Source organism: Spermophilus citellus (genome assembly GCF_964194105.1).
Source record: "Spermophilus citellus genome assembly, chromosome: X".
NCBI lineage: Eukaryota > Metazoa > Chordata > Mammalia > Rodentia > Sciuridae > Spermophilus > Spermophilus citellus.
Window position 1 is genome coordinate 110519630 of NC_138190.1, and position 22927 is coordinate 110542556.

Genomic DNA, 22927 nt, shown 5'->3' on the forward strand with positions numbered 1-22927 from the left:
GGTACTACAAGATCAGCTTGTTGTTGCCAAGGCGTTCAGTGGTATCTATTCAGCCAGTCATTATTGGGTCTTTAATTGGTTCCGGTTCAACAAGGCATAGAGTAAAAATAAAGAAGAAAAAGGGGGCAAAAGGAGGAAGGCATGAAGCAGGGATCATTGTAGAAAAATCATCTTCGAATTGGTCGGAGACAAACTTCAGCAAGATCATCCTTGGTCTGCAGGCGTTGATAATGGATCTGTATTGGCTTAGAAGTCAGAATGTTAATTTGGTCTTCAATAAATTGTGTCATTCTCTTACCTAGGCAGGGGCCTACAGCAGCTATAAGGAGGAGACCGAAAAGCGGTCCCATTACAGTGGATATCAAAGGAGTTAACCATGGGGTATTTTTAAACCACTGTTCAAACCATCCTTGTTGTGCTTCAAACTCCTTTTGTCTTTTAGCCAATCTTTCCGTGACCTTTTCCATAGTTTCACGGATTACCCCAGTATGATCTACATAAAAACAACACTGTTCCTTTAAGGCTACACATAGTCCTCCTTCCCTTAGGAATAATAAATCTAGTCCCCTCTTATTTTGTAACACAACTTCTGAGAGGGAGGTGAGGGACTTTTCCAAAGCAGTAATTGACTTGGCCATGGCTGTTAAATCTTATAGCTGGGTAGAGAATAACATTTAAGATCTATAGTGGTATTAGAGGATAATTTAGACAGTATTGCTACCCCTTCATAATAGGGCGGCCTGGAGGTCAAGCATAGCCAGCAATCTTGGGTCCTGTTAGGACTAGTGGCATTGAGAGCGAAAAAGGCTCCTTGGATCAAATCAAAAAGACGATCTCCAGTTCCAGGGTGTATGGGCCCAGGGGCACAATCAAAGGTTTGATAGCCCACAGTTATTGTTTGACCGCTGGGGGAAGATATTACTGCTGGGGCTATAGGCTGTTTGGGTCCAGATGGGGCCTTTTGATCTCCGAGCACCTGATTGGGTCCTATTAAACTTCCAGTAGGCTGTTCTGTGGTCAATTTAAGCCGAAAAAGCAGGCCAGGATTGTACTGTCCGGGGGTGTAAATACGCAGCCCCCAGAGATATCCTTAAGTCCAATCTGGCTGCTGTTTTCCATTGGAAGTAAACTGAATAGTAATATCTGATTCTCCCTCTATTGTTTGCCAGAAGTGGGTAACATCAGTTTGCCAGACATCATTGGTGTGTAAGCCTCTAGGATTAACACTTAGACTAGGGGAATGAATGAATGGAGCACACACTGGGCATAAGAAAACAATTTGTAGAGTCTGATCACGTGAGCACCCCGCACAGAAGCGTAAGGATTGTGCATTTAGATGGAATTTAGCATGGAGCTAAGGAGTTGATCCGTTTGTAATTGTTCCATGATAGTAAATTGTCTGCCAATATAAGGGGTTGCTTCAATAACTGAGGCTAAATTAGCAACATAGAGACTATCAGTATACACATTAAGTGGGATGGAATTGTATAGTTTAAGGGCCATAATTAGAGCCTCAACTTCTGATATTTGGGCAGACAGTCTAGGAACAGGGTGTCGAATTACTTGAGATCCATCAAAAACAACAACAAACCCCCCTCTTGCTCCGTCTGTATAAACAGTCTGAGCTCCCGGGATAGATTCCCCTTTAATAATTTTAGGAGAAATAATAGGACATTTTTTAAGGTCTTCTAGAAGTTTATGTCGGGGAGAGTGATTATCAATTTGACCTTTGAAATTACAAGGGAAGAGACACCAAAGATCATGTTCTTGTTGGAAATTTAAAATCATATCCTGGGTATAAGGTTGAATGAGAATGTCAAAAGTCTTTCCAAACAGTGCATCACCCAAATATTTGGCCTTCCAGATCAGATTCATCACCAGTTCATAAAAGGGAGTTATTACCCGAGAGTTAGAAGCAGGTAAATGGACCCAATAGATGGGACCTATTTGTCAAAACACTGTAGTAGGAGTTAATTTTGATGGCAGGATTATAAATGATAGGGGTATAGAATAGTTTATCTGGGTAACCTGCGTGTCTTGTAGGGCCTTCTCTATTAGTCTTAATGATTGTAGAGCCTCAGGTGTGGGATTCCTGGCTGAGCTGGGGGAAGGGTCTCCTTGGAGGAGATCATACAGAGGCTTAAGTTCCTGGAAAGAGAGGAGTTGGCACTGTTGTCAAAGTCATAAACATACCTCTTAAGAGAGGGGGAAAGGGAGAAACCTTTAGCAACTTGACGTTTCTCCCAAGAATGATCCTGACAAGGCGTAAATGTTGGGGGGAAACCAAGATTAGGGGTACAGTAAGGAGAGGCCTTAAAATGAGTGGCATTATAAAGACTATTAGAAGAAGGAGGCACTGGGATTAGTACTTCGGAGATAATAGCCAAGGTAGTTATGTTTAAAGCAGAGCTATTTACGGGGGTTCCTGAGCCTGATTGTTCCCCTGAGGCTACTTAGCTCAATACAGCACTGAGAATGCTCCCTGAGACCTGACTGGACCGCAATGGGTCCTTCCAGTTAATCAAATTCTTGGTCTTAAGGCTAATACAATGAGCGTTCCCGAAGCCAAAACAAGAAACTCCTGTGAGATTAACTTGAGATTGATTAAAAATGCTTTCCACCTGAGTTAGTGTGAAGGCGGCATCCACTCCATAAGTGCGCACAGACTCCGCCAAGGTCTTCAATTTATCATCTTATGAGTTTAACATAGAAACCTGTGGAATCAAATTTTGTCTGAAAAAGATATCTTCCGTTAGCATTTACAGGTAGACATTTTTAAAAATACAGTTTCTGAGTAGCTCCGGTAGAAATCTGAAACGCAGCAGTACAGGTTAGTGGCTGGAAGGCGGGACTAGAAGTCCTGTCTGAGTGACTGTGGAAGAACCAATCGGTAGCCCCCAAGAGTGTGGGAGGTGGGACCAGGAAGTCGCTCTTCCGCCAGGCAGCCCATGGTTACCATGGTGATGCAAGCAACACGGAGTCCGTCGCTCACCCTCAGGGCAAAAGTTCCCCAAGATTTCCTAGCCGACCGCACCTTGCCTGATTTTGTTTGCATTTTTCCCCGCCTGGCCAAGCTCTTACTGCGGCAGCAGCCTGCTCTGTTTCTGGACCATCCCCGCACACTCCGGCTTCCGGGCCGGGGCGGGCTCCTGTTCCCTTTTCCCGGCTGCAGTGGGCGTCCCTGGGCATAGATCCCAGGGTCATAATTAATCTGCTGCTGCGGCACCCATGGCACAGCAACAGAAGGAACACAGAAAACGAAAGACACAAACGACAAAAAAAGAACACAGAAAACAAAAGTGAAAGCACACATAGCAGCTGCAATAAAATATGAGGCCTACGGGGTCCCGCTCTCGGGGACGAAGAGTCCGCTCCGCTCAGGGACGAGGGGTCCGCTCAGGGACGAGGGGTCCGCTCAGGGACGAGGGGTCCGCTCACGGACGAGGGGTCCACTCAGGGACGAGGGGTCCGCTCACGGACGAGGGGTCCGCTCACGGACGAGGGGTCCGCTCAGGGACGAGGGGTCCGCTCACGGACGAGGGGTCCGCTCAGGGACGAGGGGTCCACTCAGGGACGAGGGGTCCACTCACGGACGAGGGGTCCACTCACGGACGAGGGGTCCACTCAGGGACGAGGGGTGCACCACTCCTGACGACTGAAAGTTCTGATTTTCCCGGGTCTCGGCACCATTTGTCGCGTCCCCCTTGCCCGCAAGGAAGACGCAACACCGGGAATCTTCTTCCAGTCGTTTATTCTGGTTCTCGAGATCTCTTACACTCTACTCTCTTCTTCATCTTCTTCTTCTTCATCTTCCTCATCTTCCTCCCCGAATGCTCCTACCAGCCTTAATAAAGCATCTCAAGCCCCAATGCGAAGCTGCCACGTGGAGCTTTCTCATAGGGTGTTAGAAAACCACGCACCAACTCTCCCAATTAAGGAGTTGTTTGTCACAAACCACAGTCGAGCCAGCGCCATCTTGTAATGGCGACCGCAGCCCGCAGAAACGGCTCACTACAATGATGTAAAACTATCAGTGAGATGACTGACAATCCATGCTTCCTTTGTAATCAAGAAAAAAGGAGTAGAAACTATGGAAGAAACTTTATATTCCATGTCTTCTTATTTTTAAACAACAGTATGAGGAATCTGACTTATTTTAAAAAATAATAGTCAAAAGTCACACAGGGATGAAGTATTAAAAGGTGGCAAAAGAAGTGAAGAGAGTAAGACATGTTCCATGAGCAAGTAATCAAAAGTAGGCATAAAGAATCCCACAAAGGAAGTAAAAACCAGAGGATAAAATTTGGGTAGAAAAGGTTAAAAGAAATAAGAAGTCCTAAGAGACAGTGAGACTAAACTACTCTTGAGATTTGGAGCACAAACCCAGAATTTGCTACTTGCCCAGTATAAGACAATTATGGTAAGTAACCATCTAAGATCCCACAACCTCTCCAGTGATCTCTGTCTTCCAATATTCACATGCTTGTGTACATTCCATCCCCTTACATAGTTACTCCCCATGTCTGTGACCTGGATCTAGTGATTTGCTTCTAACAGAAAACAGAAAAAAAGGGAGGGGTATCATTTCTGAGATTTGTTTATGAAAGATTGTAATTTCCCTTTTTTCTATCTACTTCATTTCTTTTGCTTCCTTTTACTTGCTCACATTGATGAAAGCAGTCTCCCTGCTGTGAACTGTTCTATGGAGAGTTTCCATGTGGCAAAGAACAGAGGGCATCCTCTGCCCAACAGTCAGTGAGGAACTGAGGCCTTCACTCCTATGGATATCAAGGAGCTGAATCCTGCCAACAATCACTGAGAAAGTTTGGAAGAGCAATCTGTCCCTGAAAGCCTGGAGGTGACTGTGGCCCTGGCCTGCTCTCACCTTCTTTGCAGATTTGTGAGGAATGTATGAGCCAACAAACAAAGCTATTCTATTCACAGATTTCTGACCCCTCAATACCATACAGTGATGATCATGTAATGTTGTAAGCCACTAACATTTGGAATACCTTATTATACATATGATAGACAATTGGTACAGTAGGATAAACAGCCTGTGGGCTCATGTCTAGCAAGGCTAAATCCTATGTGTGCTGAATAACATTTTGAAAATACAAGTCAGAGCAAATATTATATTACAGTGCTGATCATTACAAGGCAGCAGGAAAGGGGATTATTTTAGAAACATCTTAGATGTTCTTGTCCTGTTACCAAGAACACATAATGGAAACAGTATCAAGGATACAGAGACCAAAATTTCAACTAAGGGCCATAGGTCAGGAACTCAAAAGAATTGGCAGCCTGAGTGAGTCTCATGGTTTAGTCAGTACAGACATTTATCTTTACCAGATACCTGAGAGGAAAGAAATCTCTACGACTTTCTTTGCAAGTTTTCACTTGAACAATGAGAGTTTGGATGAGAAGGGGAATTAGCTTCCAAAATATGCTGTGTGAATAATAAAGGAATTCAAGCAAGAGGTAAATGTGGAATATTAACCTGAGAAAGATGATGAGAGGAAAGCAAAGTACCTGTAAATAGATGCTGAGCCTGCTCATCATTGTTTCTTGAGATAAGGATTGAAGGATAATGTGGGCGGGTGAAGGTCTGAGTTGAGATATGAAACATGTGCTTCCTTTACCTATGCTCTAGCTGCCCTTAGCTCTAAGCTTTCTGATCTGTCCAAATGGTGGGTGGAGAGGAATGGGAGATATTGGCGAAATTTGGTTTCTAAATGAAGCTTTTTCTCAGGTTTTTGTTTTTTGTTTCTTGGGGGGTACCACATATTCAACTATTGAACTTGGGGGTGCTCAAGCACTGAGCCATATCCCCAGCCCTTTTTTAAAAAGTTTTTCCTTTGAGACAGGGTCTCAGTAAGTTGCTGAGGCTAGCTTTGAACTCATGACCCCCCTGCCTTAGCCTTCGAGTCCTGTTTTTTTTATTTTCCAATCCTTTGGGAGCAATAATGACATAGTGCTTTATGCACATCATTGGAGACCCTGGAATGGTGCTAGTTCTCTCCTGATCCTAGCCCCCACTTTATTAGTCCTTTCCCACTGTCATTTGTGCCCTTCCACCATGCCAGGAAATAATTAACCTGTATATTTCATTGTTTGAACCCCATATCAATATGTGGAAAAAATAGTCATTGTTAGTTTTATTTTATGAGTGGAAAAACTGATATTTAGGAAAGTTTATCAATCATTTTAAGGGCACTAGTTGGTGGCAGAAATTGTGGGAAAACTAAGACTTTGGACCTCTAATGCAATACTCTAGTAAAAATTATTCCATACTACTTCAAAAAATACATTGAGAAGAAAGTGTTAGAAATGTCAATGTTCATTACTGTATAATTATGCAACCCTTCCAAAAAATGAAAGGTTTGTTTTTCCTTTCTGACCTGTGTAATGACAGAAATGGTTTTATGTATACAATGCAAATAAACCCTAAATTCAGGTATTCTTTTGCATTGGATGACATCCAGAGGCCCTTTCATTACATCTCTGCTTTTGAAAGCATTTCTAAATGGTGATCCACAGGATATCAAAAGGTGTTCCTTCAAGGAAATGTGCTGTGCTTACATGATTGTGACATGATGGGTCGAACAAAGATAAGTGAGTTTCATAACAAAAGGACTTCTTAGAGCTTTTAATAAGAGTAAACGAAAGTAAATCCCCAAGATGAAATTTAAAATATGCAGCTTTAGCAAAGTTTTTTTTTAAATAATGGAATCCATTTTTCTCAGTGTCTGTGGTACTAGTGTACCTCAAAATATAATTTGGGAAATGTTGGTCTACAAAATATGTAAAATGTGTTTTATAAGTTTATTAACATATACATCTTCAATTCTAGTTCTGGAAAACTTGAAGGAAAAAGAATTTGCAACAGACACATATAGATCTCTTCTATGCTATGGTTTGCTGGGACTGGAAGAAGAAATTGCCCATTGGACCTATGTTGGAAATGCTTTTTTTACTTCCATGTACAGGGAACGACATTTCTCCTCCAACTACTAGTGAAACAGAGTGGAGTTAGGGAAAATGAACCAAACACATAAGTTTATCTCCACTGAACTGTCATCTATGTAACCTAGAAGGTTATCCATAAACATGGATAGATTATGTGGCAATAGCCCAAGGAAGTTCAGATCATGGATAAGGTTCTGAACTAGACATGTTTTAAAATACATAACCTTGAGGGGGTGAGGGAGGGAGCCCTATGTCAAGTCAAGGAATGTAACCTTAAAACCTTGGATTTTACAGCTAACTTTTATCTGATTGGGAAGATGAGCACAGGCATAAACTGTTTTAGTAAACTTCTGAATGGTCTCTGTCAATTTGCTATGACTCTGGTTCATTTGACATTAGAAACAAACATAATCACAGTGTTTTCTATTGCAGCCAGCTTTATCCCTGTTCTTACATATTTTTAAGAGATAATTCCTAAGAGCAATTGCCCCACTGGTTTTCCACACTTAGGATGGAAATTCTCACTTAAAAAGTGACATTTCCCAGAATATTATAACTCAAGAAGAACCTGGAAAGCATCTAGCATTGCTATGATTCAATCTGATCCCAGGAAGAATTGGCTTTATAACTCAAGGGTAAGAGTGTATGCTTTGCAGGAGATAGACTTGGACATTGGATCACAAAACTTCTTCCTCTGAATTGTGTTCTGCATCTAGGAGACAAAGACTACTCCAAATGTGAAAATGAAATGTTTAGACTAGAAAAGTGATATTTAAATGCTTGCTGGTAGGCCTCAAGCATCAATTAAATGGCTACATAAAAATCACTTGGGAGGACTGTTTAAAAATACATATTCATGGTTCCTCTGCCAAACTAATGAATCAGAATGTGAATGAACAAACTCTTCAAGTGATCCTGAAGTGCCCTGAGAGTTGAGATCCATTTAATTAGATAATCTGTAAGATCTTTTCTAGACCTAACAGTCATAGTTTCCTTTACTTTAAAAGGAGACATCAATCCATGACCTACATAGGCTGCACACTCTCCTAGACTTGCAGTCTTTCTCAATCAAGATTCCTCACCTGAACCACAAGACCCAGAAAATTATTTGTATGTCTATTTTTCAATTCTTCCAAGGATGGTACATGCTGAATAGCATTGTAGATGCATAGCAAAGAAGTGAGTATGTTATATACAACAGTTGCCTTACAGCCTTAGGGCTTAGTTCTCTCAGGAGTTGATAAAGGTTACCAGTAGAGAAGAATTTATGAAGAACAGGTGCATTCTGAAATATAACATATGTAAACTGTAGATGGTTACACTACAAAATGGTGCCTTTGGCTGCCTGGCCCCTGCATAACTGTATGAAGCAGTCCCCTTTCATTTTTCCCCCACCTACATCAGAAAATTACAGTGGTCAGTAAAAAATCATTGTTGATATTAGGGGTTAGATTGTGATCACAGTGCAATTTAATCTAGCCTGAAAAGAAAGTCACATTTAAAAATTGAACTTTATTCAAATATATAGATACTGCGGAGTTTGGGGCAAGATAAGTTACAAGATCAACTAAATGTTTTTCAAAGACCATTCTAAACATAAGAGTGTGACTAGATTGGCAGAGGGCAAAAGTCAATGTCAGGAGATTAATTTGTTAATGAAATAATTATTGAATTAGTGTTTTCAATTGTCAAATAATCATTTTAAACTCCAGTGTGACAGACACTATGCTAGATGTATCTAGATACAAAGATAAAGCATATAGGATATAATTATAGATTGCCTTAAATACTATGAAAAAAAAACCCAAGGTGCTACAAAAGAGAAAAGCAAGTAATACAATACTATATTATATTGAAGCATATAATGTGATAGAAATATAATGCAAGCCACATACACAATTTATAAAGAAGCATTCTAGCTGTTGTGGGCAGAATGAAGAGGCAAAATGACTGAGCCCATCCAGTTTAAGTAGTTCAGGCAAACAGAGAAGATGGTGGGCCAAGTAAGAGGCACATCCTAACCTATTTTTTTAGATAATTGATTCACCAGCAGAAATTCCTTAACTGGTGAAGAATGGTCCCAGGAGCCCTGTGGGAAAGTTCTCAAAAAAATGAGAGTAGCTGATAAACTTGACTCCAATTTTGGTATATTCAATTCTTTTTTTTTTTTAACCAGGGATGAAAACTCAGTGGTTTTATATATATATATATAATTTAGAGATAGGGTTTTACTAAGTTGCTTAGGTTCTCAATAAGTTGTCGAGGCTGGCTTTGAGCTGGTTTTGAACTTGAATCCTCCTACCTCAGCCTCCCAAACTGCTGGGATTAGAGGTGTGTGCCACTGTACCTGGCAGATATATTCAAGTTTTAATACAGAACTGAATGCTTAAATAGTGAACATTTAATTCTGTGTAAATTAAACCTTAATAGGTTAAAACAATTGCATTTGGACAATTTGTCTTAACCAACAGCATTTTCTGAACATAATTGTGTTCTACTGAAATTTCAATGTAAAAAATTTAACTTGGGTAAGGCCCAAGTTTGCTAAAGGGAAATCAATTATTCAGAAAGATGATGGTAATGCATGAAGTGATTCTTTCCTTTCTGACTGTTTACATGTTTACTAGGGGTTTTGCAACTAAAACCTGTGTAACTCAGTCTTTCGATGATTAAAGTACTTTTTCCAGATGTCCAGATTGCTGCCAGGCTGTCAACCATCCATAAAGAATGGGGAAAATCTTCAACTAATATTCAAAAGAAGAGAAACAAGCTTTGCAAATGTGCACCAAACATGAGTGAATGCACACGTGTTTCTGTGCATGCACGTGCACACACACACACACACACACACACACACACACACACACACTCATACATGGCTTATATCCTAACTCATATGACAAGAAAGCTCCAGTTTTGTTCCTCACCACAAAACCACTTCATCTGTATGCCAAGCCATTTATGCTTGCAACCTTCTACCCACCCCATCACAATCATGATTTCTTCTTTTCATCATCACATTTTGGTATTTACTTTCTAAAGGGAAACAAATTTATATCAGAGAAAAAAAAACTCCAGCAGGAAAATTCTCAGGGCTAGTTTCTGGGTTCAACCAGTCTCTGAGCTATAATATTCATACTTGGAATCAGAGGCAATCATGACAGATCTATGAAGTAAGAATGAAGTCATCGGGTGTAAACTAAGCCATGAACCACACACAAACAGCATTCTGATTCTCAAGTTGCAGAGAATCACTGGATCCTTGTAACTATTATCCAATTCTTCCTTCAGAATGAAAGCATTTTAAAAAATATGAAGATTGTCTTAGTATCCTCCACTGCTTTTTCCTTTTCTTTTACTCAACCCTTACGTATTTCTCTTTCCTCAGCAACATGCTAAATAATCTCATTGGGTTATCTCATTTATTCCTACAGCCTTGAGGATTACAAGTTAAAGATTCCTGAATCATTATGCCTTGCTCAAATGTTTTATATAAGTAGCAGACACAAGTACCTAAATGCTTATTAGGCAATCATGCCTAGATATCCACAAAAAAATCAAACTTAATTCTAAAATTAAACCCTTGATATTTTCTCTTAAATCTCATTTCCCAAAACTGTTTTTTCCTTTTGAATTATTTCTCTCTATACAATGACAGCATCCAGTCGGTAAAGCTAGAAACCTAGGATTCTTTCAAACATCAACTTATTTTTCCTTCTCACCATTCTCTAAAACCACTCCAAACCATGCCTTTTTCCTCTTACCCTTATACTCATCCTTAGCATTACTGCCCGAATTTAGAGCATTAATATCTTTTCATCTGTTAGATCATCTCCAGAATTAGTCCTTCATTACATCATTGACAAAGCTGTTTTAGTGATCCGTATTTGTTCACTTGCCTCCCCCCATTATACTGTGAGCTATTCAAGAGCATAGACCATATCTCATTTAATTTTATATCACAATTACCTTGCATAGTGTTTGGCACAGAATAAGCCAGATGAATGAATGAATGCATTACAGGGAGAAGGGCAGTGGTATAATCATTTCTCTATCTAACTTCTGTTTTTGAAAGATGCTCAAGTTTCAATGGTGAATAAGGCAGAACTGGATTCATTTGTTTCTTCACAGAGTCAAATCATCAACATACTCGGACAGTTGATTTCCCTAGTGTCTCTTGTCTTTGTGCCTTTTCCCCCACTCTTACTGTCACTGGACTTTGAATTTCTAATATCTTGCTTTGCAATGATGTGCTTAAGTGACTGTCCCTCCCAGGTACACCTGCAAGTTCTGCAAGGGTGAAGATCAGTAGCATGTCTTATCCATCTCTGAATTTTTAGTGCCTCACCAAGGGGTTTTCATATAATAAGGTCAGTGAAAGTTAAATAAATGGATAAAGTATGCAGCTCAGCTGCAAACCTCCCGTGGCTGAGTAGGACCATGGTCATTTCTTATGCAGTCATCCCTCCCCTCTCCATGGGCATACTTGGAAGAGCTCCATCTTCGGGACCTTGCATACAACCTTTTCCATCTGACAGCCACTGATGAAATATCATGGATTAGAGCTTGGTATAGAGGCCCACGTATGCTGACAACATTTCAGTATATGCTGACAACATATCTGAAACATTTCAGTATATTCCCCATATCTGGCTGACTAGATGCATGGTAAATGCTGGGCACAGCTGCCAGTAGCCCTAAACTGGCCTGTTCAGAATTGTCTTTGTTTAGCATTCATCACAAATAGAACTCTTTCAAGTAGACTCAAATAGGGCATCACTTTTTATTTAGCTATGTTAACCATATGACATCACCATTTTCTCTCTGAGTATGTAAGCTTCCCTTCACCAATGCAATTATGCTTACTTGGTTTTTCCAAGATCATAGTAGGCACTCAGTAAACATTGGATGATTGGAGAGAATGTTCAGAAGAAACCTCCATCCTCACCACATCACTTGCTGTATGGATTTTTCCTCAGTATCAATAAGTGACAAAGAGGCTAGAAAGGAGTCTCTTCTCCACAGACTACCATTTACCTCCTTTCTTTCTCCCTTCCCCACATGCCCCCAAAATCTGCAAACCACAAATATCACATTTTTAATTTCTATTTTGGGAGCTCAGCTAACAGATTGCAATTCAAGTGAAGGCCTTTGTAAGTTGGAGGGACTCCTGAATTTTAAAGCAGGAGATTCTTTTTAGAACCACCTATGTGTAAATGACAATATGGAGAAATGTGTCATCCTCTAATTTCCAGGTTAAGGGAAAATCCAGTGTTTTCCACCAAACAGAGCTTAAAAATAACCCCAACCACAGATACAAAAGAAAGTTAAAGCTGTAAATTATATGGAAGACAACATATGTTAGGCTATGCCTAAGAAACTATGAAGTCCAATTTCCTAACTTCATATAGGCACCAACTGTCCTGTTTCTATGTATCCTAACCAGAACTGAACTTCCTTCTGTTGAGGGTAATTGTGCCATTTCCAGACTATTTATGGAGTCTTAGCTGCTTTTAATGCACTTTTTGAAGGACTAGCAATAAGTGACCCCTGTCACCCAGACTGCTCAAACTAGTAAGAAATTGTTAGACCTGTTTTCCTAGTGCCATCCAGACCTATTCACTTGTCTCATGCTCTCTCTTCAATGATTCCCTGGGTATTTAAAAATTGCTACATTCTTTTTCTTTTGATTGTGTCAATAATCATTTCTTAACATCAAAACACCAATGATACTTTGTCTTTAACAAAGACTTTTATCTTTTGAAGATCCTAACCTCACCCAAGACCAAAACACAATCTGAAAGAGACAGAGTATCTCTTGGCTGGGAGATATCTCTCTCTCTCTCTCTCTCTCTCTCTCTCTCTCTCTCTCTCTCTCTCTTGGTTTTTTTTTTTTTTTTGGAGACTGGAGGCCATGATAGAAAAGTAGACTGCAAAGTAGCTTCCTTCCAGGCAATAGAAAAAATGAATTGCCAGTTCTCTTGCTTGAGGATTTTAAAATAAGAAATATACAGTCTTCTTTCAAACTACACACACATACACACACTCCAAAAAATAGGGTCTGTGAGTTACAGAAATAAATAAGATGCCATCTTGTTCACAAGAGATTGGCAAGCAAGTGGGTTTCCCATGGTTGCTAAAGCTCGGCATTTTCTGACTTGACTCTTCCAACTCTTTCTAGATCATAATTTTCACTGTGTACTAGGTACTCCCATCTTCTTTCTGTGCATTGAAATTATTAAGTTTATTCTTTCCTTAATGCCTTTATATTTTCTATTTCCTTTCCTGGAAGATCATTACCCTCAGTCTTTTCCTAATTGGTTCCTCTGTATTATCACCAGCTCAGAAAGACTTTCCATAAGCATCTTACCTAAAGAAGTTCTTCCCCATTCATTCTTTTATTCAGCATCCTATTTGTTTTCTTATGAAACTAATTACAAGGCTGGGGATATGGCTTGGCTGTAGAGCACTTTCCTAGCTATGAGGGTGGGCACTGAGTCTTCCCCAACAGTTTGAACTATGCCTGGTACATAGTAATTTGCTTAAATATATGTGCTAAATGACTGAATGGGATGGTAAGCCATATACACAAATGACCACTATACAAAGTAGTATGGAACAAATACAGTGGAACAGTGTTATTTGACCTTTGCCTTTCCAGGGTCCATTTTCTCTTCTTTTGGCAATGATCCTGATCTCCTTTCCAACTTCAGTCCACACCTAACCTTAGGAGGTAGAACACGTGATCTGGGCCTAAACCAAACAGTGTATCACATTCCCCTAGGCACAGTTATTGATTCAGTGATTGAGAAAATGAGAACAAATCTCAGGACTTTACTGGGAATGTGGACACAATGATTTTACTCTTTTTTCTTGGCCAGAGTGGATAAGACTGGAGCTAAAGTAGTCTTGTAATCCTAAGTGCACATACTTAATCATACTCAGATTCAGAAAAGAAGCATTATGGAATCTCACAATAGGGAAACACCATTGTAAAACCATTAGCTGTAGATTTAGAAGGTATTTCAACAAGACACTGAAAAAATAATTATTTTTGTTACCCAGTTATTTCCCATTTTACTTTTCAAATTGGAAAAAAAATCATTACAATTCAAGAAAGTTGATTCTCAGAGAAGTGAATTTATTGCTTATTGTCACATAGCAACTTAAGCTACAACCAGTATCCAGACCTACGATCTCCTGGCCCATATTCTTTCTATTCAGGTAGGGTTTTGGATCTGCAGTCTGTCATTTCAGGAGAAGGGACAGATACACCATGCAAAATTTGGCATAAAATAAAAATATGCCTATAAGATAATGCTCTGCCCATCTGGCTAGAAGAAAGGATTCCAATAGGGGAATAATAAGAGATCAAGAAGAAACATTAGTTGTGTTGAATTTTAGAAGGCAAAAAGAAGTCATTCACAGTCTTTGAATAGAAGAGCATTGTGATTTTGGTACCACAGAACATGGAGAGAATGGAGGCAAAGAGGGGTTCTAGGTGATTCTTCCACTAGCTTTGGTATGCCATAATTTGGGGCCAAATCAAGGTGGTTTGAATTTTTTTCTTGAGTTCAGAAATGTTTGTATGAAAAAGAAAAGATGTATAGCTATGTAAAAGCAATTACAATTATGTTCATTTCTGTGAGTGGCTTAATATATATTAAGTCCCAACTCTTTTTTTTTAGGTCATATATTACAAAGAACCAACATATAATCATACACATGCATTCCCTGATCTCTCTGTATAGGATGCATGGACTAAAATTTAGAGTAGAGAATTTCAGAGTGAAGGGGAAAAGAGAAGAGCCAAATGAAGAGGTGGGTAGAATGAACATAATGAAATAAAATTCAATGTAAATATGATCATAAATTAAATTTTACAGTTTAGGACAGTCTCATGTTATTCCTGCAGTAAATCAATCAACAACTCTTAATAATAATTTAGCTTCAATATTAATCCTGGGCTGAGGACATGGCTCAGTGGTTAAGCATCCCTGGGTTCAATCTCCAGTACCAAAATAATAATAATAATCATCATCATCATCATCATCATCATCATCATCCCAATTTTGGAAGGAAATTGTTTAGTAACTCAGAGGAATCTGTTATATTATTATTGGATTAATAATATTAACAATAATTTATAAATAATATCAATATTGTATTTTTTATTTTTATATATCATCATATTTAGTAGATTTTGTCATCCATCATCTTTTTTAATACATTTATGTATATATTTACTTTTGTACAGTGCTAATGATTGAACCCAGTGCCTCATACATGCTAGGCAAATGCTCTACCCCTGAGCCACAACCCCTGCCCCATCTGTCATCGGTATTAATACTTAAAACACTTTTATGAGGTAGGTATTGCAGGTTGTATTATGCCCTTTCAACAGATGAAAAAACTGAAAACAAAATGTGTTATTTTTCCTGAGGCTAATAAACCACAGACTTAAGACTCCAGTTTTGTAGTCACAGATATATATTTTTTTCTAATAGCTTTGCTTTTCTGTCACCATTAGTGCTCAAGACATGCATTTTGACTCATATACTGGATAAGGAGCAGAAGGTTACCTATGCTGATGACGTACAATGTTTGGCCTTTTGTTTCCTGATCTATAATTACAGACATGATTCATATGAACCTGCAAAAAGTGAAAAAATTCCTTTGTAGGTAAAAATTATGAGAAAGCATAGAGTTAGCAGAACCATGCCTTATACCATTGTAGCTCTAATCAGAGGCAGTCAAAGCTTGGATGACAGCACTCATATTGGAATATTTGTCCTGTCATACTGACGTGTTGACTGAATCCTAGCAGACTTTTGGTAAAATGTGACGTATGAGCAGCTTGGCATTAGGACTGATACTTGCCATGCAAATTCCCTGCCAATCCCACACTGTCTCTGGACCTCCACTCTGCTCAGGTTGTATTGTCCTCCATATGCCCAACTTAGCTCTGTAGCAATTAACTGGGATCTACAATTCCTCTCCAATGAGTGCAAGTCAAAGCCAAGTAACAGATGAAAGGGACCTGATTAGCTAATGTACTTTACTCTGAATGAAGAAATGGCAATTTGAGACTTCACCTACCCAGTGATATTTTTATTTGGAAAGAAGGCACAGAGGCCTTTCTAGTGTCTTTTTCAGGTTCCAACTACAGTCCAGCTCATTTGACTGCTTGCTAAGAAAAAACAGCATCCAAGCACATTCCTGTCTAGGTTTGGCAACCAAGCCCACCAAAGAGGCCAAAGAGGCTAAGGTGAGGTCCTAGTAGTATTGTCTGAAGGTAGATGCTGCAACTCACACTCTGACCAGTCTCCTAGCACCAAAAATGTTTTGTTCCTCCTAGAGAGAATGTTATGGTTTTAACAGTAAGTATAAGGTTAGAAAATAGTAACTCTCAATTCTGTTTCTGGATGTTACACATATTAATTGCCTACTAGTATCAGTTTATCTTGATGGTGCTGATGATTCAGCAATGAATGAGACATGGTTTATTACCTCAATGAGCTCAAAGTCTAGTGGGAAACTCAAACAGTTAAATAAATAATTACAACACCGTGTAACTAGTACTATTCATTCATTTATTTAAAAACCGTTTATTGAGCACTTACATATGCCAAACACTGTACTAGATACTGGGGATATGAACGTAAACAACATGTATGTCTACCAGCACTACACAACAACACAGTACCTGACCCAAAGACAGCTCTCGGCAAATAACCAGCACAATATACTACAAACAACTTTTTAAATGTCTTATAAACATTGGAAACTTTTCTTTAAAGGAATTTTTAATGTAAGCCTGATTGCATGCAAATTTATTACATACATGATTTATTTCATCAGATGAATGAAAGGAGAGGTAAAACTGGCATCTCAAAAATAAAAGTTAGCCAGGCATGGCGGCATACACCTGTAATCCCGATGATTTGGGAGGCTGAAGCAAGAGGATTGAGAGTCCAAAGCCAGCCTCAGCAAAAGCAAGGCACTAAGCAATTCGGTGAAACCCTGTCTCTAAATGAAATACAACATAGGAATAGAGATGTGGCTTAGTGGTCGAGTGCCCCTGAGTTCAATCACCGTACCAAAAAAAAAAAAAAAAAAAAAATTAAGGAGGCATTTTCTGATTGAATTTAAAATGAAAACCCAAGAACTCTGTTTTAGCATATTATTCACCAGTCCTACCCCCATTTCCTCATAATAAAACCTTTCCTACCTCTAAGGAATCTATGAGGCATTTTAAGAGTCTGAGAAAACCAATGGATTAGTTTGCTTTTAACATTATGATTCTCAACCCAACAGCAGAAGAATCAGCAGAAGAGTTTGTTAAATAGATTGATGTCTGAGGCTCATTCCAGACATACTGAATCAAATTCTTTGAGAGTGGAGCCCAAGAATATGTATTTTAACAAGTCCTTTCATGTGATTCTCATTACCTACTTGAATTTGAAAAACACTACCTAAGAGTATTTGTCCTTAAAGGTGTATGCTCATTTTTTAATGCTATGTAACAAATTACCACAAACTTGGTGACTTAAAACAACACTCATTTATTGGCTCACACTTTTGTATGTCAGAAGAAATGCAGGCACAGTGTGACTGGCTTTTCTGTTCAGAGTCTCCCAAGGTCTGAACCCAGGTGTCAGCTAGGCTGCATTCTCATTTGGAGCTCAGAATCCTCTTCCAAGTTTATGTGGTTGTGCCAGAATTAACTTTCTTATGGTTGTAGGACTGAGGTCCCCATCTCCTTTCTGGCTTTTAGCTTGGGGCTTCTCTTAGCTACTAAAGTCCACCCATACTCTTTGCCATGTGGTCCCTCCATGTATGATAGAATTCTGACTACCATACAAGTCATCTGTATCAACATTTTTTTTATAGTACTAGGGATTGATCCCATGGGTGCCTTACAACTGAGCTCTATCCTCAGGGGTTTTTTGTTTGTTTGTTTTGTTTTTTGAGATAGGATCTTGCTGAGTTGCTGAGGCTGGCCTTTAACTTGCAATCCTTCTGCCTCAGCCTCCCGAGTTGCTGGGATCATAGATGTGTGCTACCAGGGCCATCATGTATCATTTTTTTGAAATTCACAGTCTAAGTTTTGCACTGATATTTTATACCAGCATTATGAGCCAAAAAGCATTTCAACCAACAGCGAATTTCTGGGGTCTCCTATTGGTGAGCAACTCCAATTGCACAGCAACTACTTCTAGGAGTGGGATTGGTAGTCAAGCCACAACAGGGGATTGAAGGAAAAGCAGAAAAAAATGCATCCTGGATTATTAAGTTTTTGCATGAGTGGGCCCAGTATTAGTTGTGAAGAGCAACTTGCATTTCCTTCTCCTCCTCCTCCTCCTCCTCCTTCTCCTTCTTCTTCTTTTTGTACAAGGGATCGAACCCAGGGGTGCTTAACCACCGAGCCACATCCCCAGCTCTTTTAAAAGGTTTTTATTTAGAGACAAAGTCTCACTGAGTTGTACAGGGCCTCACTAAATTACTGAGGCTGGCTTTGAACTTGTGATCCTTCTGCCTCGCCTTCCTGAGCCTCTGGGATTACCAATGTGTGCCATTGTGCCTGACTAGCAATTTGCATTTCTGCACTGTGGTTTAGACACCAAGAAAAGTTTGAGAATACCTAATCCAAAGCCATGATTCTCAACCCTGTTCTTCAGCAAGACCTGAAGCTTCACCTCAGACCAACTGAATCAGAGATTCAGGATCAAGGTCAAATATCTGTATTTTATTTTGCCATTTAACAATACCCACTAATGACTTGGAATTAACATTCTTGGTGCAATGTAGATGCTCAATAAATTTTGTACTTAAATATGACACTCCAAATAATTTTCATCAGTTTATTAAGTTGCATTTTGTAGTCATCTATGATTTTCAATTGTGCATGTACAACCAGAGTCTGATATACCTATGAGTGATGCTCATCCTGGCATTTACCTCCAAGCCAAGAGTAGAGATGTTTGCTTTTGGTTCCTGACTTGGGCCTCAGATGGAATATGAAGTGCTGTTGCTTGTAATTTGGTAAGCAGGACTTTACATATGAGGTTACAAGATCTGAAATATTGATTCTAGACTTCTTGCCCTTCTGCAGATGGGTAAAGACTGACTGACATTCATGGCTGTCCTCTTCTTCAGGAACCTTACTGGTTAAGGCTTTCAATGAAGAAATGGCTTCTTCCTCAGCCAAGCAACATAACTCTCCCTGGCGATCTGGCATGCCATGAGGTGTTGTGACATGAAGTTTATATCACCTTCATATTTTATCTTTCTACATAGTTTAAAAATAAATTTTTAAAAGTGAGATCTAAGAGTACATATGTCACAGGATGAGAAACTACATGAGTTAGAATATGCATCTCAGATGGCATCATCCAACGGAAGTGTGTGTGTGTGTGTGTGTGTGTGTGTGTGTGTGTGTGTGTGTGTGGTGAAGGAGAGAGAGCAAAGGTAAATGAGAGGGATGAGATACATGAGCTAACATCATCTAAAAGGCCAGCATGGAGTACAGGTGAGGCAAAAGAGGGGTAAATGATTGAGGAAGATGGGGGCTGTGAGGAGATCTATTAAGGAGATATAGAGTATATGCCATTATACGTGAGCTCTCTTATTTTTCTCTTGCATTACAATTCTTAATATATCTTTATACCACAATTTATCATATCTCTGTTTGTATATAAGGTATATTTCACCAAATTCACATCTTCATACATGTGTGCTGTGAATGGATAATTATGAATGTAATGTACTCAACTATTGTCATGTATGTAAGAAATAAAAAAAAAGAAGAAGAAGAGATAGAACCTGGCTCTAAAAGTCTGGTCTTTTGGGGTTTCAAACAGATACTTTTAATATGTACAATGCTGAAAGTGCAGTCTGAGTACTGGGTACAGTAATCCATGCCTCTAATCACAGGGGCTCTGGAGTCTGAGGTAGAAGGATCATAAGTTCAAAGCAGCCTCAACAACTTAGCGTGACCCTAGAAATTTGTAGGACCTGTCTTAAAATTTAAAAAAAATAAATACAGGTTATGGTGTAGTTCAGTGGTAAATACCCCTGGATTCAATTCCCAGTACCCCCACTCCAAAATGTAGACTGAAGCTCTGTGTGTTGCAAGCCTCCAGGGATCTTGTTAAAATGCAGTATTTTAATTGGATCTTGGTGATGAGTGCACAACCAGGCACATATATTTAAGATCATTAAATTGTTCACTTAAAACAGGCACTTTTATGACATGTTAATTATGCTTCAGTAAAGCTGTTTAAAATGCAGATTCATAGGCCCTAACCAAACCTACTGAATAAAAATCTCTTGAGTTGAAAGCCAGAATTTTGTATTTTCTTAACTTCCCATGGTGATTTGGATACTTGTTGAAGTTAGAGGTGCACCTGGCAAGATGTGTAGATCAGAAAATCATCTAGGTGAATGGGAAAATAAGCAAAGCAAGATTGATAACAGCGTTTATGTGAATTAAAAATCTGTACAGATTTTTTAAACACACACATGCACACACAAACAAAAATATATGCATAGGCTATCTTAGAATGATTGGCTAAAGTAAAGATGAGAGAAATCCCAAGAAAGGGAGAGACTCTTAAGTACAGGCTCTTAACCATTTCTCTTTAAGTATATACCTTTAAACTCATCAAGGAGTGAAGAGAAAAACCTTTTCCATGATCCCAATTTGCCCTATCTGTTTTCAGAGTCGACTTGGTCATGCTGTGGTCCTTTCCAATGTCATGCAAGGGCTGGGGTGTAGCTCAGTGCCAAGGTTCTTGCCTCACATGTGCAAAGACCTGAGTTCCATACCCGGTAAAAAAACAAAAGATGACCCTCCCTGCAAAAAAAAAAAAAACAAAACAAAAAAACAATGCCATGAAATCTCAGCACATCCTGGCCTATCATGTGAATTTCTAAGCTTCAACAAAAAACACAGAGTGGAGTGGGTTATGGCTGGCTACGGACCTGACTCCCAGGGAGAAATGAAGGACTTAGATCTCAGGTTCAATAGAGTCAATTCTCCATTGATTGCTTTGATGTCTCAAAAAATTTAAAAAAAAAAAAACACTTCACAATTAAATACTTACAAGTCCTAAGTTGTTTGTAGGGAAAAAAATCAGGGTAATTAGCAACAGGAAGCATATATTAAGAATATGCAAGTAAACATATTGGGTTATAATTTTTGATATTTATTTTTTAGTTGTAATTGGACATGATACCTTTATTTTTTTAGCTATTTTTATGTGTGCTAAGGATCAAACCCAGGGCCTCGCTCATGCTTAGGCAAGCGCTCTACTGCTGAGCCACAACTCCAGCACTGTTGGGTTATAATTTATAACTCTTCTAAGCATAAATCATTAATGCAGAAACTAGTGAGTTATCCCCCCTTCACCAATGGTTAAGAACTTCACCAGTGGCTCTGATCATGTCGACCCTGGCCCAGCTACATTGATAACACCTGGAAACTTATAAGAAATGCAAATTTTGAAGTACCATTCCAGATCTGCTGAATGGAGTCTCTGAGGATGGGACCCAGAGATCTTTATTTTAATATGCCCTTTGTGACCTGCTGGTGTAATGAACTATTTAATTCCCACTCTACATTTAAAAAGGAACCACTCAGCCACTTCTACTGTCTTGTACATCTAATTTCCCTATTAACTGGGGAGGTGAGGCAGCTTTAACTTGGTCAAGAAAGTGAAGAAACACTTTGAGAGTCCAATGAATGAAATATTTTTCAAACAACTGCCTTAAAAAAAAAAAAAAAAGACTGGACTCACTCCTCCCCTGCCAGAGGCATCCATAGTCCTCTGTGTTTTAAGAAGACCTTCCAAAACTCTGTTTCACAGTGCAAACATGGTTCCCAAATTAAAAAGGGAACTCTTTCAGTTTGCTAAAGCTTCTAAAACTAGTTCTGCCTATTTGCTTCATGTAAACTTAGGTAGACTTTCTCTCTCCCTTCCTTCCTCTCTTTCTTTCTTTCATGTAAACAATTAGTAAATAACAGTGTGAAAAATGGTAAGCCTGTTGTATTTTCTCCACAATACCTTATATCAGGCCTTATATCACAATACCTTATATCAATTATCTATAGCAATAAGATAGGTGACATTAAATAAATATGCAACTATAACATCAGAAAGTCTGACAGCCAGCCTTCATATCAGAGAACAAAAAGAAGTAGTAAGGACTGTGGGACAGGCTGCTCCTTATTTCCAGCTGCTTATAGATTGCTATTAATGATTTTTATGTGAAATTATTGATTTTTTAGATGTTTATTAATCTTTCTTTATCTGTTTATTTTTATGTGGTGCTGAGAATTGAACCCAGAGAATTGAACACATGCTAGGCAAGCACTCTACCACTGAGCCACAAACCCAACCCTTGACTTCTTTTAATTTTGGTTTCAATTAAAAGAATAATGTTATAAAAGCCAAACAAAATAGTTCAGCTTATGAACAAAGTAGTTTGGATTTCTGCTTTACACTGAGCCACCCAGCTCCTACCAAGAAGCTTTGGATGTCCTTAGGCAGTCTTCTTACTTCTCAAACAAGTGAAGGTATCTTCAGCTAAATTATGTTATCTACATGTAGAAGCCACCCCATGAAAAAGGTCCAGTAAGGGGTTTAGATTTAGAAAACTCACATTGAATTGTGCCCAGTATGGAATAAAAAGTCATTCTTTAATTTTAGTCCTTAATGGCTGATGGTTAGGTTTTCATGATGAAGTTTGTGAGAAATAGTGGAGGAAGACAGGATTTCTTCTTTCCAGGCATCTTCCTCTGAATCTGTTTCTACATTTCTCAAAATTGCTCACAACCTGGCTTTTCTTGTAAAGGGAAAATGCCACTAATTCCTAAATGTGGATTTTCCACACAAGAAAATGTAAAGAGAAAGTCAAAAGATAAACAGAGATAAATTAAAACCATAATGAGATA